Source organism: Schistocerca piceifrons, chromosome 3 (genome assembly GCF_021461385.2).
Source record: "Schistocerca piceifrons isolate TAMUIC-IGC-003096 chromosome 3, iqSchPice1.1, whole genome shotgun sequence".
NCBI classification, from domain to species: Eukaryota; Metazoa; Arthropoda; class Insecta; order Orthoptera; family Acrididae; genus Schistocerca; species Schistocerca piceifrons.
Window position 1 is genome coordinate 927,383,189 of NC_060140.1, and position 14,889 is coordinate 927,398,077.

At 41.6% G+C, this 14,889-nt stretch overlaps 1 protein-coding gene across 1 annotated transcript in view; it reads left to right on the top strand.

The window, feature by feature from the left end:
• The window catches only part of LOC124789230 (facilitated trehalose transporter Tret1-like), a 130,705-nt gene that overhangs the window by 75,881 nt on the left and 39,935 nt on the right, over nt 1–14,889 (top strand). The gene's annotated exons all lie outside the window — the stretch shown is intronic.

Sequence of the window (14,889 nt, forward strand, 5' to 3'; positions counted from 1 at the left end):
GAAGACTTTTCTGAAGGTATTTGTATGGAGTGTAGCCATGTATGAAAGTGAAACGTGGGCAATAAATAGTTTAGACAAAAAGAGAATAGAAGCTTTCGAAATGTGGTGCTACAAAAGGATGCTGAAGATTAGATGGGTAGATCACATAACTAATAAGGAGGTATTGAATAGAATTGGGGGCAAGACAAATTTGTGGCACAACTTGACTAGAAGAAGGTATCGGTTGGTAGGACATACGAGGGTTGCCCAGTAAATAATGCCCCATATTTTTTTTCTCCAGAAGTATTTATTCCACAACAATCAAATTTACATATGTGAAAGACTGATGTTTTGTCTACTTGCTTTATTTTTCCACATAATCTCCTTCAAGTTCGACGGCCTTTTTCCAGCGAGACACAAGAGCGTGTATTCCCTGCCGGTAAAAATCTGTACTCTGCCTACGGAGCCAGGTTGTCACTTCATGAATCACTTCTTCGTCATCGGCAAAACGTCTTCCACGAATGAAATTCTTCATTGGCCCAAACAAGTGAATGTCTGAAGGAGCCAAATCGGGGCTGTAGGGTGGATGGGGTAACACTATCCAACCCACTTTCGCGATGTGTTCACAAGTCCTCAAACTTGTGTGAGGACGAGCGTTATCATGCTGAATCAAAACATCCTGTGGGTTAACATGACGCCCAAGGCGCCGGAAGCGCTGCTTAAGTTTGTCTAATGTTTTGACATAAGCCTCTGTCGAGTCGTAATGCGTCGATCCCGTCGAATGAGAACATCAGCCCGCTGCAACATGTCAGGCGTGACAGCCGTGGGAGGCCTTCCCGACCGCGGCAAATCTCGGAGCTCCGCAGCACCGCCCTCTGATGCTTTCACCCTCTGTGCCCAGCGACCAACAGCACTCCTATCGACTGCAGATGTTCCGTAGACTTTGCACAAGCGTTTATGAATATTGTCCACGGTTTCTTCCTCTGCTACGAGAAATTCAATCACTGCACGTTGTTTATGACGGATGTCACCTGCAGACGCCATTTTAGAACATTCCTACACCACCGCTCTCTGTCGGAGGAAATTGAAACTTTGCGTACACACGCGGGAAACTTCAAATAACTCGCACCTAAAGTGTCACATTTCTAATATTTTTTATTTCGGAGAAAAAAAATATGGGGCATTATTTACTGGGCAACCCTCGTATTCTGAGGCATCAAGGGCTCACCAATTTAGTATTGGAGGGCAGCGTGGAGGGTAAAAATCGTAGAGGGAAACCAAGAGATGAATACACTAAACAGATTCATAAGGATGTTTCCAGAATGAGATTTTCACTCTGCAGCGGAGTGTGCGCTGATATGAAACTTCCTGGCAGATTAAAACTGTGTGCCCGACCGAGTTCGAGTCTCGGTCGGGCACACAGTTTTAATCTGCCAGGAAGTTTCATAAGGATGTTGGTTGCAGTAGGTACTGGGAGATGAAGAAGCTTGCACAGGATAGAGTAGCATGGAGAGCTGCATCAAACCAGTTTTTGGACTGAAGACCACAACAACAACAACGTAAGCTCAGAATGTCAATAACTCTGGAAATATCTTCCTTTCTTTTCTCACTACATTCTCTTCTAACTTCGCACATTATCTGTTCTCCTCCTAAGCCTTATCAGTACCGAAACGTGCAATTGTGTAAGTTATCGTTTTGTAGAGTAGTAACAGCTACGTTCAAATAGATGCATTCTATAGTGCTTACTCACTTCCCTGTTACGAATTATATATTTGTATGCTAACAGCTCATACTCTGGGAGTGTCGGTGTGCTTTTTACACGACTAGAATTACCTGGCCTGGGTTTGTTCTGTTTAGCCGCCATTACAGCCAGCTCCTTCAGATAACTACTAATTGCAGTAAGTATACAGAACCTGCTTGTTGTTTTATTTTTTTATCTTAAAGTCCGATGCAACAGTACCAACAACATCGGCGCAACATAAAATATTTAAAATTCGGAGTCGCAGAATAATTATCCAAGCCAGTTGCTCCTAAAACACCATATTTCGTGTTTTTCATTTAACAGTTGTTCTAGGCCGTCACTGTAACATTCACGTTAGGTACACTGGTGACTGAAACCAGGATTGTAGTTGGAAAAAGTATTATTATGGCGCATATCTAAAGTTATTCAGAAATATGTATGTTTTATGACTTTGTGGCAGCCATCGACCACAAAGAGAGTTTTGAAATCGGTATCCTGGCACATCTTTCGTATACCTTTGCTTTATCCGCCATGTTCTTAACATGTGTGCACTATATTCGTCTACCGAATAAAGTGATTTAGATAATAAGTTGTTGGGATTCTTTCTACTCATTACTCGCTGTAGTACCTGAAGCCCACAACTTTATTATTATTTGGTATGTAACCATACAACACGAAAGATAATGCGAAATCAATAAATGTGGATGAAATAGGACACTCTATGAAAATAATCAAGAAATAACTAAATAAAACCATAAAATAAAAGAAGCTGGTAAAATAAAGAACATAAAAAACAAAATTACGATACCATCACCCGCAACGAAAGAAGGTGAGCTACTGTTTCACTCACTGCACCACAAATTGTGCTTTTGCTTTCAGTGCCGATAAAAATCCACTTAGTTGAGTCCTTTTTTTTCTCACAGAGATTTTATAATTTACAAAATTTGTGATTACTATATATTTATTTTACTTTTTGTACGATAGCTGCAAGATGGTGTATGTTTATGGTTATGCGCGAGCAGTTTGCATTAGTGATCTGCAATTGTTTTCAAAGAAGTATTTATTGGCAGTTAAGTTCTGCTGCGCACGAATACCATCTGTGACTTATTTACATATTCGTATCAATATGATAAGCAGTAGCTTCGACAAACTGTTCTTATGTAATAATAGGGTTAGGACGAGGAGTCAACATATTATCATGGATTCTTTAAATTTTAGGAAATGGATCACTTCAAATTTCCGGGGCGGAATTCGTTGGTGTAAAGCAAGTGGGGTAACGTCACCTGCTGCTAGCGGAGCTATTGCTTGGTCAGTTGTTACTACACCTCATCCTGTTATGCGGATTTTACAATAGTTAAAAACGGCACTAATTACTGTGTCTAATGATTTTACCAGTATGAAACAACAACAAAATAATTTGATTAGACAAGTCGCACAAGTTAGTGAACAAGTCAGAAATCAAACTGAGTAATCAATAATCGAAGTTGCCAGTCACATAACTGGTGTTACAGTACAGTATTACCAGTAATATGGGGACAGAGCCCATTGCTTCTTCTGTTTTGCTAGAAAAGTGTCTTTTTAAGCATAGACAACGCCAGGTGCTTACTCCTGAAAAGAAAAGTGTATAGCCTGTCATTTTTATTAAAACTTTCAGTGGTGAGTTGCTTAAAACATGGTCTCTCCAATGAGGAAATACAATTTGTCGTAGGATTTGAACAAGCGGAAAACTTCATTATTTCTTCTATTTTGTTAGACAAAAGACTAGTAAAACACGAGCAGTTTCGGGTATTCACATCTACTACACATAATAATAATAATAATAATAATAATAATGACAAAAACAACAATAACAATTCCAGCGCGGGTCACCTCTTGCAGCTGCATGTGAATTTTTGTTGATGCGGTACGGCACAAGACGGAACGTCAATCCGGTGATGCAACAAACTATGCTTCGCTACATTACACTCGATACGCCGAACGCGGTCCACTGTATGTATATAAAACGAGATGTAACGAAAACCTACTCGATTACTGTTCCGTATCTAGGACAGTACAATAAATATGATATAATCACAAGATATGACATATTGCACATACTATGACTACCAAAATTTAATTCCAAATAGCAAAAATTCGCTACTACGGGAGTTACTAGCTTATCCACCTAGTAAGAAAATAAAGGGATTATATTCCCACAGGGACATTAAGAAATACTTTCACCAGTACTTGCCAGTAATTAATGGAGGTGGAAGACCCGCCCAAGGTTCAGGAACCATAACTCGTTATGTATTGTTATGATAATCACGTATACAGCCATGACTACTTTCAGACCGTAACTGAACTACAATGAAATAAAACCAAATAGCTATTAATTTGATTTCATATGGCAAGTAACACATTTTTTCTATACCTTAAAGGCTGTAGTTCTCTTATCCGTTATACTCGTAAATATTATTATTATTGTTATTATTATTAAGTAACGAGAATACACTAGTAACCAGTTAATGTACATCAACAGGAATGCAATTGGTATACTGTGTGATGAAAGGCATTATGGCCATTCTACAGGAATGCAATTGGTATACTGTGTGATGAAAGGCATTATGGCCATTCTAATAGTAAGTTAAGTTTATTAAAGGTGATCGGATCCGGCTGGCACGGTCCTAATAGGTAGTTAAAAACAGTATGGTCGGGATGATGCAATCTTGGAGGGGTCGAATGAGTCAGAATGGACCTTTTACCAGGTATGGAATTCCAGCGATTGATAAAATAACAGGTGTACAAGATGTCTTGTAGAGTGTATAAATAGTAAGACAAATACTGTCTCACGTAGAAGCAAGTAATTAGTATACGTAAACTAAAAGGCTAAAATTAGCATTCCCAGCGAAATTGATAGCTAAGTAATGTTACGGCAAACACTACTGAAAGTGGAAGCTTAATTGTGCTGAATACTGGGATAAGTATGCGCACTTTTTCCTGTGGCCTTCAGTGTAGAACTTCAAGAACCATTCATTCATATGTGTAATATGAAAGTATTCTTAATCACATGATATAATGGAAAGTATTTTTTCCGCCATGTGGTTGCAAAGTTACTGAGCTGCATTCAGTGTAAGTAATATAACTGATGAAGTACAACTGGTAAATCACCTGGGGATTATTTTTGGTATAAGGTGACCGCCTCATGTCATGCGATTTAAGCTATGGAGATGTTTTTGTAATGACCTATGACTAACATTATGTCTTATTATTTACCTTGTGCTGCCATGAATTAGCTACAATGGCAAATAAATATATATACCGAGGGTGTAATGCGTATAAATAAGAATTTACAACACTTTCAGACTAATAACTACAGCCATTACAAGTCATGTTTAAGCTGGTTAACACCTCCAAGGTAAATGTTGCGAGAGTAAGCCATTAATGTTTATTATCCTCTGGGCAGCAGGTCATGTGTTGAAGTGTGGGCACATGGCCACAAAACTGCTTATCTACATCGACAGGTGTAGTACAATTAGTTGTGCAGTTTGTGACGTGTCTCATATATATATAACGTCTGCAAGTAATATAATCAAAATCTGATGTGGATCTTAATCATTGTGATCATTCAAAGTGAGCAGTACTGAAATCAGTAGAACGAGGCTGTAAAGGGGTAAGAAAAAATTGAAATGTCAGTACAGTAATGGGAAGTCAGTAATGATCTGAAGGAGCAACAGTTACACTAACTAGCCTAGCATGTAATCTTATAAATAACAGGCAATAAGAATTTGATTCGTATCTGTCAAATCACAACATTATTCTTGATGAACTAAAGACACTCTCCTGCTAGAATTTTTGAAACCTGTGTAAAGTATTAAGTCCTAATAATATTGATTTGGAAACTTTTAAAAACAGTGCAAAATTGGAGAAGCACATCAAGTACGATCAAACAGACACGTTGTATAGCACTTATTTAATTCCCTGTTACTAGTTATGTATTTGTATTCTAACAGCTTATATTTTCGACGTGCCGGGTAGAATTAACCGGCCTGGGTGTAATCTGTTTGGCTGCCATTACGACTATCTCATTGAGATAACTACTAATTGCAATAATTATAAAGAATCTGCTTGTTGTTTTATTTCTTTTTATCACAAAGTCCGATGCAACAGTGGCAGCAAGATTGGCGGACATAAAATGTTTAAAATTAACCAAGCCTGTTACTTCTGAAACACAATATTTCGGGTTTTTCATTTAACACTTGATCTAGGCCGTCAATGTAACATTTTCATTACAAGTCTCGTCGATATATTGTTTTCTGATCTCCCATCGAACACTTGGATTGCTACAGCGAACCATGTTTCTTCGGGAAAGAACGATATTAATAATGATTAACCTACTGGGATTGTTAATTTAATTTAAATTCCTGTATAGTTTTATTAGGTTGCTTTACCAAATGTACTTATCTTCCGTTGAGTACAGTTCTTTGCTAATGTTATCCTCCTTCCCGGCTCATCTTCGCATTTAGTATTAATGTTTTAACTCGATCGTTCTCCATATATATATATATATTTATTTATTCAAGGTTTAACAACTTCTTGAATGTTGTTCAGCAGCATTGCACCCTTCTCGATGACGACAGTCAGTTAAAGTCTGATGACGGTCTTGTAAGCCGAAAACCGTTCACGAAATAAATTAATACTATAGAACATCCACAGCACTGCTCTTTTCATTTGTAAATATAAGTCGTTCTATCAAGAAGCGTCAGACTGTTCATATCCGCTCAGGACGCTTGTTCGCTTCTGCACACTGCAAAGATACGTCTGCTTACGCCCTTACCACGACCTGCAACGGTTACTGAACAATCGTCATATAATGGAGGAACATCAGGAAAAAAATAGTACACTAGACCGCAATATAGGGATCATATCAAAACTACTCCCTTGCTGAAATGAACTGGCTCTTTTTCAAAACTCACCATTCATGATTCACTTGCTAAAATAAATGAAAATACGGCGCTCTGCCTTTTATTCGAGTTCACTGTACCTGTATTGTGTTCTTATTTTAACCTATTTTCAAAGAGGATTAGCAATCTTTCGAAAAGTCCTATGCTTCGTAAAAATTAAAAATATCGCAACGAAACTCTGAAAATCTGTGGGTCCTCTCTCTTCTCTGGTAGCGAAACTTTCTCATGGAAGACCTTGAGGAGACGGCACTTGCTTCGAACGAAGTTAAAACACAAGTCTTGTGGCGATATGTAGATGATACTTTGTAGTGTGGCACCACTGTGAGGAATAACTGTCACGCTTTCTGCAGCACCTGAATTCGATCCACGAGAACATCAAATTTACGGTGGAAGTGGAGAAGGGCGGTAGTCTGTCGTTTCTGGATGTTTTGTTTAGTCGGTAAGTGGATGGATCATTAGAGCATTCCGTTTGCTGAAGGCTCACATGTAAAGACCTTTATTTGCAGGCGTCTGGCTGCCACCACCCATTGCAATGGGTAATCTTGTCTTTAGATCTGCACAGCTTTAAGGAGGAAGAAACGTGACCAACCACAAGATCAAGAGGAGAATGAGCGATTCAAATCCAGGGTGTTCCTCCCATATGCCGGCTATATTTCGTTGAAAGTAGACAGAATATTTAAGAAACATAATGTAAAAGTAATCTTCCGCCCACCGACAAAGATTTGTGCTCTTCTCGGTTCGGCAAAGAATGATATGGGATTGTCGAGGGCTGGAATCTACAGAATACCTTGCCAGCGTGGCAAAGTCTACGTTGGTCAGACAACGCACACAGCACATGAAAGACGCGCTGAACATGATCGCCACCTCCACAGGACATTCCATAGATTATTCTGCCACGGATATCTTGGTCTCGGCGAGATCCTTCTGGAATTCATTTATTAAGGAATCGGTGAAACAAGTTTGGCAGAAGATGTTATTCATCATGACAGTGACTTTCAACTGGACAAGGCGTGGGGTCCGGTGATTTCTTTAATATCTTCAGAAAGGAAACGTTTTATGACTAGTGACACGTCCAACCACAGTTAATTTTATGAATTTGACATCTCAGTTTTAATTCAGAGAGCCCCCTTTCCGACAGAGAGCGCTCATGCAGTATCAAAATTTCGCATGCGCCAACGCACCATAGATGGTGCAATTTTCGAAGAGGGCGCAAAAGTCGACAGAGGTCGCTCATATAGTGGTTGCCTTTGCGCATATATCTCATCAATTATAGGTATAAAGCTAGAGATATGAGCTAGCAATCTCTAGGCAATCATCATGGGCCGCACCAACCCCTCCTTCCGCCTCTTCAATTTCTACCCCACCAACTATGGCCGCCCCATTGCCCTCGCTCCCACCCTCCAGTACCTTGGCATCACCCTTGAACGCTGCCTTTCTTGGACCCCCATCTCCACACAGTCCAAGCTGAGGCACGTAACTGTCTCCATCTCCTCAAACTCCTCTCTGGTCGAACATGGGGATTAGACCCTTCCACTATCCCTCATCCAGTCCATCCTGTGTTATGCCCACCACGCTTTGATCTCCGCAACCCACCTACTACAAATCCCTCCAAATCCTTGATCTCCATGCACTCAGCCTTGTTTATCGCATCCGTCTCCCATCCCCCACGTGGATCCTCTATGATTTGATCCCCTTCCCCCATCTCCTCCTGTTCCTTGAATGAATCCGAATCCTATACGTCTCCCACAAACTGGATACTCCCCATCCTTTCGTTTCCCCCATCCTCTCCCACCCCAGCCCACTGCCGAGCCTGTACTTCAGTGTCCTGTCTGGTCTCCATCTTCACACGCTCCATGCTCTCGCCCTCCTTGATAATGTCTCACGCCTTCCATATACCCCTTCTACCAGATCTAATCCCCCCTTCTCCTCCCTCCTCAAGGCTCCCTCTCTTCTTCCCTCTCCCCTTCTTTCTCCGTTTCCCCTGCTACCCACATTCTTTCTCCTTCCACCCCACCCCCCAGGCTTACAGCTCCTTTCCTTCTCCCCTCCACTGCCCCCCTCCTCCGCCCTACCATCTCCTCCCTCTCCTTTTTCTTCCCCCCCCCCCCCACCTTCACATGGTGGTAGGTCCCCCCCCCCCTTCAGTGCAGTGATTTTTAACGTTTTTGTTGTGGTGCCAGTGTTTCTCCAGTGCCGTGTACAGTGCTATGTTTCATCGCCACCAACAGTGTCGCCAGTGTCACTCATTTGTGTTCCCACTGTCGTGCTTCTTTGTTTTCTTTATATTTAGATTAAAGTTCAGTCTTGATCACGTTATGTCTGTTTTAATGAGTAACCGGTTTCGGTTTTTTTTTCTATAAAACCATCATCAGACCCATTGGCTCCCTTGGGTTGGTAGGTGGAGCTCTCCTTGCTGCTGCACAGCAGCAAGGGCACAGCAGCAAGGAGAGCTCCACCTACCAACCCAAGGGAGCCAATGGGTCTGATGATGGTTTTATAGAAAAAAAACCGAAACCGGTTACTCATTAAAACAGACATAACGTGATCAAGACTGAACTTTAATCTAAATATAACAATTAATTGATCACTGTATTCCAAAAATGTTTACCAAAATTCTTTGTTTTCGCTTTGGTCTACAGTGCTCATTCTCTGCATGTGTGTGTGGCATTCATCTATGTTTTTAATCTACCTTTTATAGTTTTTGCTATCGTTTATTCAGCCATTTTTACCGTTCTTGTTTATGTATTCTTTTCTCATGTCTCTATGTTTCTTGTAACTCTCTTGGCTGAAGAATGGCTTATTGTGCCGCTGCCAGCCCGCCCCATTATGGGGAGTGAAATAACAATAAAGGAAAAAAAATTGGCAGTCTCCAAGGCAACAAACTCACCTGAAGATGGCGAAATGGTTATCGACAGAAATATTGTGCCCATAAGTCGACGTCATCTAGCTGCAATCCCGAAAATTCATGGAATAATTTTTATCAGGTTGGGAAATCATAAAAATAAATCTCATTCATGTTACCATTTTATAGTTTTTGAAAACAACTAAACTGTAAATGAAATTAATTTTCTACTTCCTGAATCTATCGACATCATCTTTTATGTAGCAATACCTGTCTCTAAGAATAAAGTGTCATTGCATGTCTGTGTGCTTAGTAGGCACAGCCCTCTGTTTTAAACGCAGTGTAGTGATAAGTACCACCACATGTATAGATGCTTCCATTGAGCCCATTATCGTACAGGCTGATGGCCTTTTAGTTTGGTTAGAACACTTCAGCGTTAGTTAGACAGTCAGTGAGACAGCTCACTCTTACGAGCTTCAAACAGGAGCGACTCACTTTCAGGTAACTGGGTGGTTACTAGTTCAATTTTTAAATCTATTGCATGCTTGAGTGTTTACTAGGCACAGTCTAGCGTTTTAATAATTGTGTAATGTAGAGTTTTGCCGTATTAGGGACTGTGATTGCTGTGTTTGGTCGAAGGCTGAGTTGATGACCCTTCGCTCATAGCTCCAGGAGGCACTGTCTTCGGTCACACAGTTATGGCTTTTGCCAATGGGCGTCACTGTGTGGAGCAGGATGCGGGGAACCGACAGACGTCCAGCACATCCCACATATCCCCCAATCGCTCCACTAATGTTGCTGCCCCAGTTAGACCCCACACTGAGTTTTCACGAGTGGTCCAGTGGGAGATTGTCCCTTGGTGTAGCAGGCACCAAAAGACTTTCCAAGGGGCCTATCGAAAGGCCTCCCTGGTTTGTCTGGCAAACAGTTTTACGGCGCTGTCTATGGCTGATATAGATTTTGAACCAGATGCAGTCACTTGTCCTATACTAGAGGAAGCCTCTGCACCTGCGAGATCTGAGTAGTTACAGAGGATGATGGGATTATTGGTAGTTGGGAGCTAAACTGTTAGGCGTGCAATGTGGCCTCTTGGGAACATGGCTGCCAAGGACAGGAAGAAATGCACTGTGCACTCTGCATACATACTGAAAGAAGTCTTCCCATATTTGGAACAGATAATTTCCAAAGTCATGAAGAGTAGAGGGTGCAGCCAAATGCAGGTGGTGGCCCATGTTGGTACTAAGGATGTGTACCGCTTAGGTCAGTTAGAGATTCTCTCAGGTTTCAGATGGCTGGTAGAATTGGTAAAGACTGCCAGTCTTGCTTGCGAGATGAAGGCAGATCTCACCATCTGTAGCATCGCCGACACGACCGCTTGCAGACCTTTGGTACAGAGCCGAGCGAAAGGTCTGAACCACAGGCTCGGGTGGTTCTGCGACCATTTACGCTACAGAGTCCTTAACTTGGGCCATGGCATGGTGGGGTATCGGGTTCCGATTGAAAGGTCACATGTCCGCCACACACAGCAAGCGGCACCACGGCTAGTGGTGGCTGTGTGGAGTGCACGGGGAGGTCTTTTAGGTTAGAGGGTCTCAGGAGAAAACAAGAAGAGTTTCAGTATCAAATAGTGCCTGTTAAACAGAGGAGAAGGATTGACAAAGAAACCACATGTATTATAGTTGTGTTGGGAAACAACCAGACCTACAGGCGCTAATAGCATAAATCATTTAAATCATTGTAGGTACTTAACGCTGCCCCCCTCCCCCCCCCCCCCACGAACCATGGACCATGCCATTGCTCGAGAGGCTTGCGTGCCTCAGCGATACAGATGGCTGTACCGTACGTCTAACCACAACGGGTGAGGGGGGGGGGGGGGGGGCGATACAGATGGCTAGATGGCTGTACCTTACGTGTAACCACAACATGGGGGGGGGGGGGGGGGGGTACCTGGTGAGAGGCCAGACAAACGTGTGGTTCTTGCAGAGGGGCAACAGCCTTTTTTTCAGTAGTTGCAGGGGCAACAGTCTGGATGACTGACTGATCTGGCCTTGTAACACAACCAAAACGGCCTTGCTGTGCTGGTACTGTGAACAGCTGAAAGGAAGGGGAAACTACAGCCGTAATTTTTCCCGAGGGCATGCAGCTTTACTGTATGGTTAAATGATGATGGCGTCCTCTTGGGTAAAATATTCCGGAGGTAAAATAGCCCCCCATTCGGATCTCCGGACGGGGACTACTCAAGAGGACGTCGTTATCAGGAGAAAGAAAACTGGCGTTCTACGGATCGGAGCGTGAAATGTCAGATCCCTTAATCGAGCAGGTAGGTTAGAAAATTTAAAAAGGGAAATGGATAGGTTAAAGGTAGATATAGTGGGAATTAGTGAAGTTCGGTGGCAGAGGCAACAAGACTTTTGGTCAGGTGAATACAGGGTAATAAATACAAAATCAAATAGGGGTAATGCAGGAGTAGGTTTAATAATATAAAAAAATAGGAGTGTGAGTAAGCTACTACAAACAGCATAGTGAACGCATTATTGTGGCAAAGATAGACACGAAGCCCATACCTACTACAAGTTTATATGCCGACTAGCTCTGCAGATGATGAAGAAATTGATGAAATGTATGATGAGATAAAAGAAATTATTCAGGTAGTGAAGGGAGACGAAAATTTAATAGTCATGGGTGACTGGGATTCGAGAGTAGGAGAAGGGAGAGAAGGAAACACAGTGGGTGAATATGGATTGGCGGTGAGAACTGAAAGAGGAAGCCGTCTGGTAGAATTTTGCACAGAGCATAACTTAATCATAGCTAACACTTGGTTCAAAAATCATAAAAGAAGGTTGTATACATGGAAGAATCCTGGAGATACTAGAACGTATCAGATAGATTACATAATGGTAATACAAAGATTTAGGAGCCAGGTTTTAAATTGTAAGACATTTCCAGGGGCAGATGTGGACCCTGACCACAAACTAGTGGTTATTGACTGTAGATTAAAACTGAAGAAACTGCAAAAAGGTGGGAATTTAAGGAGATGGGACCTGAATAAACTGACTAAACCAGAGGTTGTACAGACTTTCAGGGAGAGCATAAGGGAACAATTGACAGGAATGGGGGAAAGAAATACAGTAGAAGAAGAATGGGTAGCTCTGAGGGATGATGTAGTGAGGGCAGCAGAGGATCAAGTAGGTAAAAAGACGAGGGCTAGTAGAAATCCTTGGGTAACAGAAGAAATATTGAATTTAATTGATGAAAGGAGAAAATATAAAAATGCAGTAAATGAAGCAGGCAAAAAGGTATACAAACGTCTCAAAAATGAGATTGACAGGAAGTGCAAAATGGCTAAGCAGGGATGGCTAGAGGACAAATGTAAGGATGTAGAGGCTTATCTCACTAGGGGTAAGATAGATACTGCCTACATGAAAATTAAAGAGACCTTTGGAGATAAGAGAACCACTTGTATGAATATGAAGAGCTCAGATGGAAACCCAGTTCTAAGCAAAGAGGGGAAAGCAGAAAGGTGGAAGGAGTATGTAGAGGGTCTATACAAGGGCGATGTACTTGAAGACAATATTATGGAAATGGAAGAAGATGTAGATGAAGATGAAATGGGAGATACGATACTGCGTGAAGAGTTTGACAGAGCACTGAAAGACATGAGTCGAAACAAGGCCCTAGGAGTAGACATCCTTCCATTGGAACTACTGACGGCCTTGGGAGAGCCAGTCCTGGCAAAACTCTACCACCTGGTGAGCAAGATGTATGAGACTGGCGAAATACCCTCAGACTTCAAGAAGAATATAATAATTCCAATCCCCAAAGAAATCAGGTGCTGAGAGATGTGAAAATTGACGAATTATCAGTTTAATAAGTCACAGCTGCAAAATAATGCGAATTCTTTACAGTCGAATGGAAAAACTGGTAGAAACCGACCTCGGGGAAGATCAGTTTGGATTCCGTAGAAATGTTCGAACACGTGAGGCATTACTGACCCTACGACTTAGCTTAGAAAATAGATTAAGGAAAGGCAAACCTACGTTTCTAGCATTTGTAGACTTAGAGAAACCTTTAGACAATGTTGACTGGAATACTCTCTTTCAAATTCTAAAGGTGGCAGGGGTAAATTACAGGGAGCGATAGGCTATTTACAATTTCTACAGAACCAGATTGCAGTTATAAGAGTCGAGGGACATGAAAGGGAAGCAGCGGTTGGGAAGGTAGTGAGACAGGGTTGTAGCCTCTCCCCGGTGTTATTCAATCTGTATATTGAGCAAGCAATAAAGGAAACAAAAGAAAAATTCGGATTAGGTATTAAAATCTATGGAGAAGAAATAAAAAGTTTGAGGTTCGCCGATGACATTGTAATTCTGTCAGAGACAGCAAAGGAAAGCGTTTCTGAAGAAGAGAAATTTGTTAACATCGAGAATAAATTTAAGAGTCAGGAAGTCGTTTCTGAAAGTATTTCTATGGAGGTAGTCATGTATGAAAGTGAAACATGGACGATAAATAGTTTGGACAAGAAGAGAATAGAAGCTTTCGAAATGTGGTGCTACAGAAGAATGCTGAAGATTAGATGGGTAGATCGCATAACTAATGACGAGGTATTGAATAGAATTGGGGAGAAGAGGAGTTTGTGGCACAACTTGTCAAAAAGAAGGGACCGGTTGGTAAGACATGTTCTGAGGCATTAAGGGATCACAAATTTAGCATTGGAGGGCAGCGTGGAGGGTAAAAATCGTAAAGGGAGACCAAGAGATGAATACACTAAGCAGATTCAAAAGGATGTAGGTTGCAGTAAATACAGGGAGATGAAGAAGCTTGCACAGGATAGGGTAGCTGCATCAAACCAGTCTCAGGTCTGAAGACCACAACAACAACAACGCTGCCTAAATTAGAGACACGTTCAGTCGAAAATTTTACTAAGTACCTGACGATGTTTATACTTGACCTCTTAGCAACAAATAATCCTGATCAAATATGGAGCTTCGTGACTGATTGGGGGGATTAGTGGTCACAAGGCCCTTGACGCGAAACTGAACACCGTAACATCCAAACCAGCCATAAATAAAAGCAAAGCATGTCGATTAAAAAAGCAGACAAAAATTCGTTGATGGCTTCTAAGAGACAGCCTCCACGCCTTCCGATCTGACTATGTAAGGGAAGACGAAATGTTGTTTAAATTCAGAGTAAAAGTATCAACAGCAGTTGAGAGATATATATCAAACAAATTAATAAGCGATGGTACTGATCCCCCATAATCCACAAAAAAGAGCCAGAAGATTGCTGCAGAAACAACGAAAAAAGCATGTCAAATTTAAAAGATCCAGAATCCCCGAGACTGGCGATGATTTAGAAGAGTTCGAAATTTAGTGCGAACTCCAATGCAA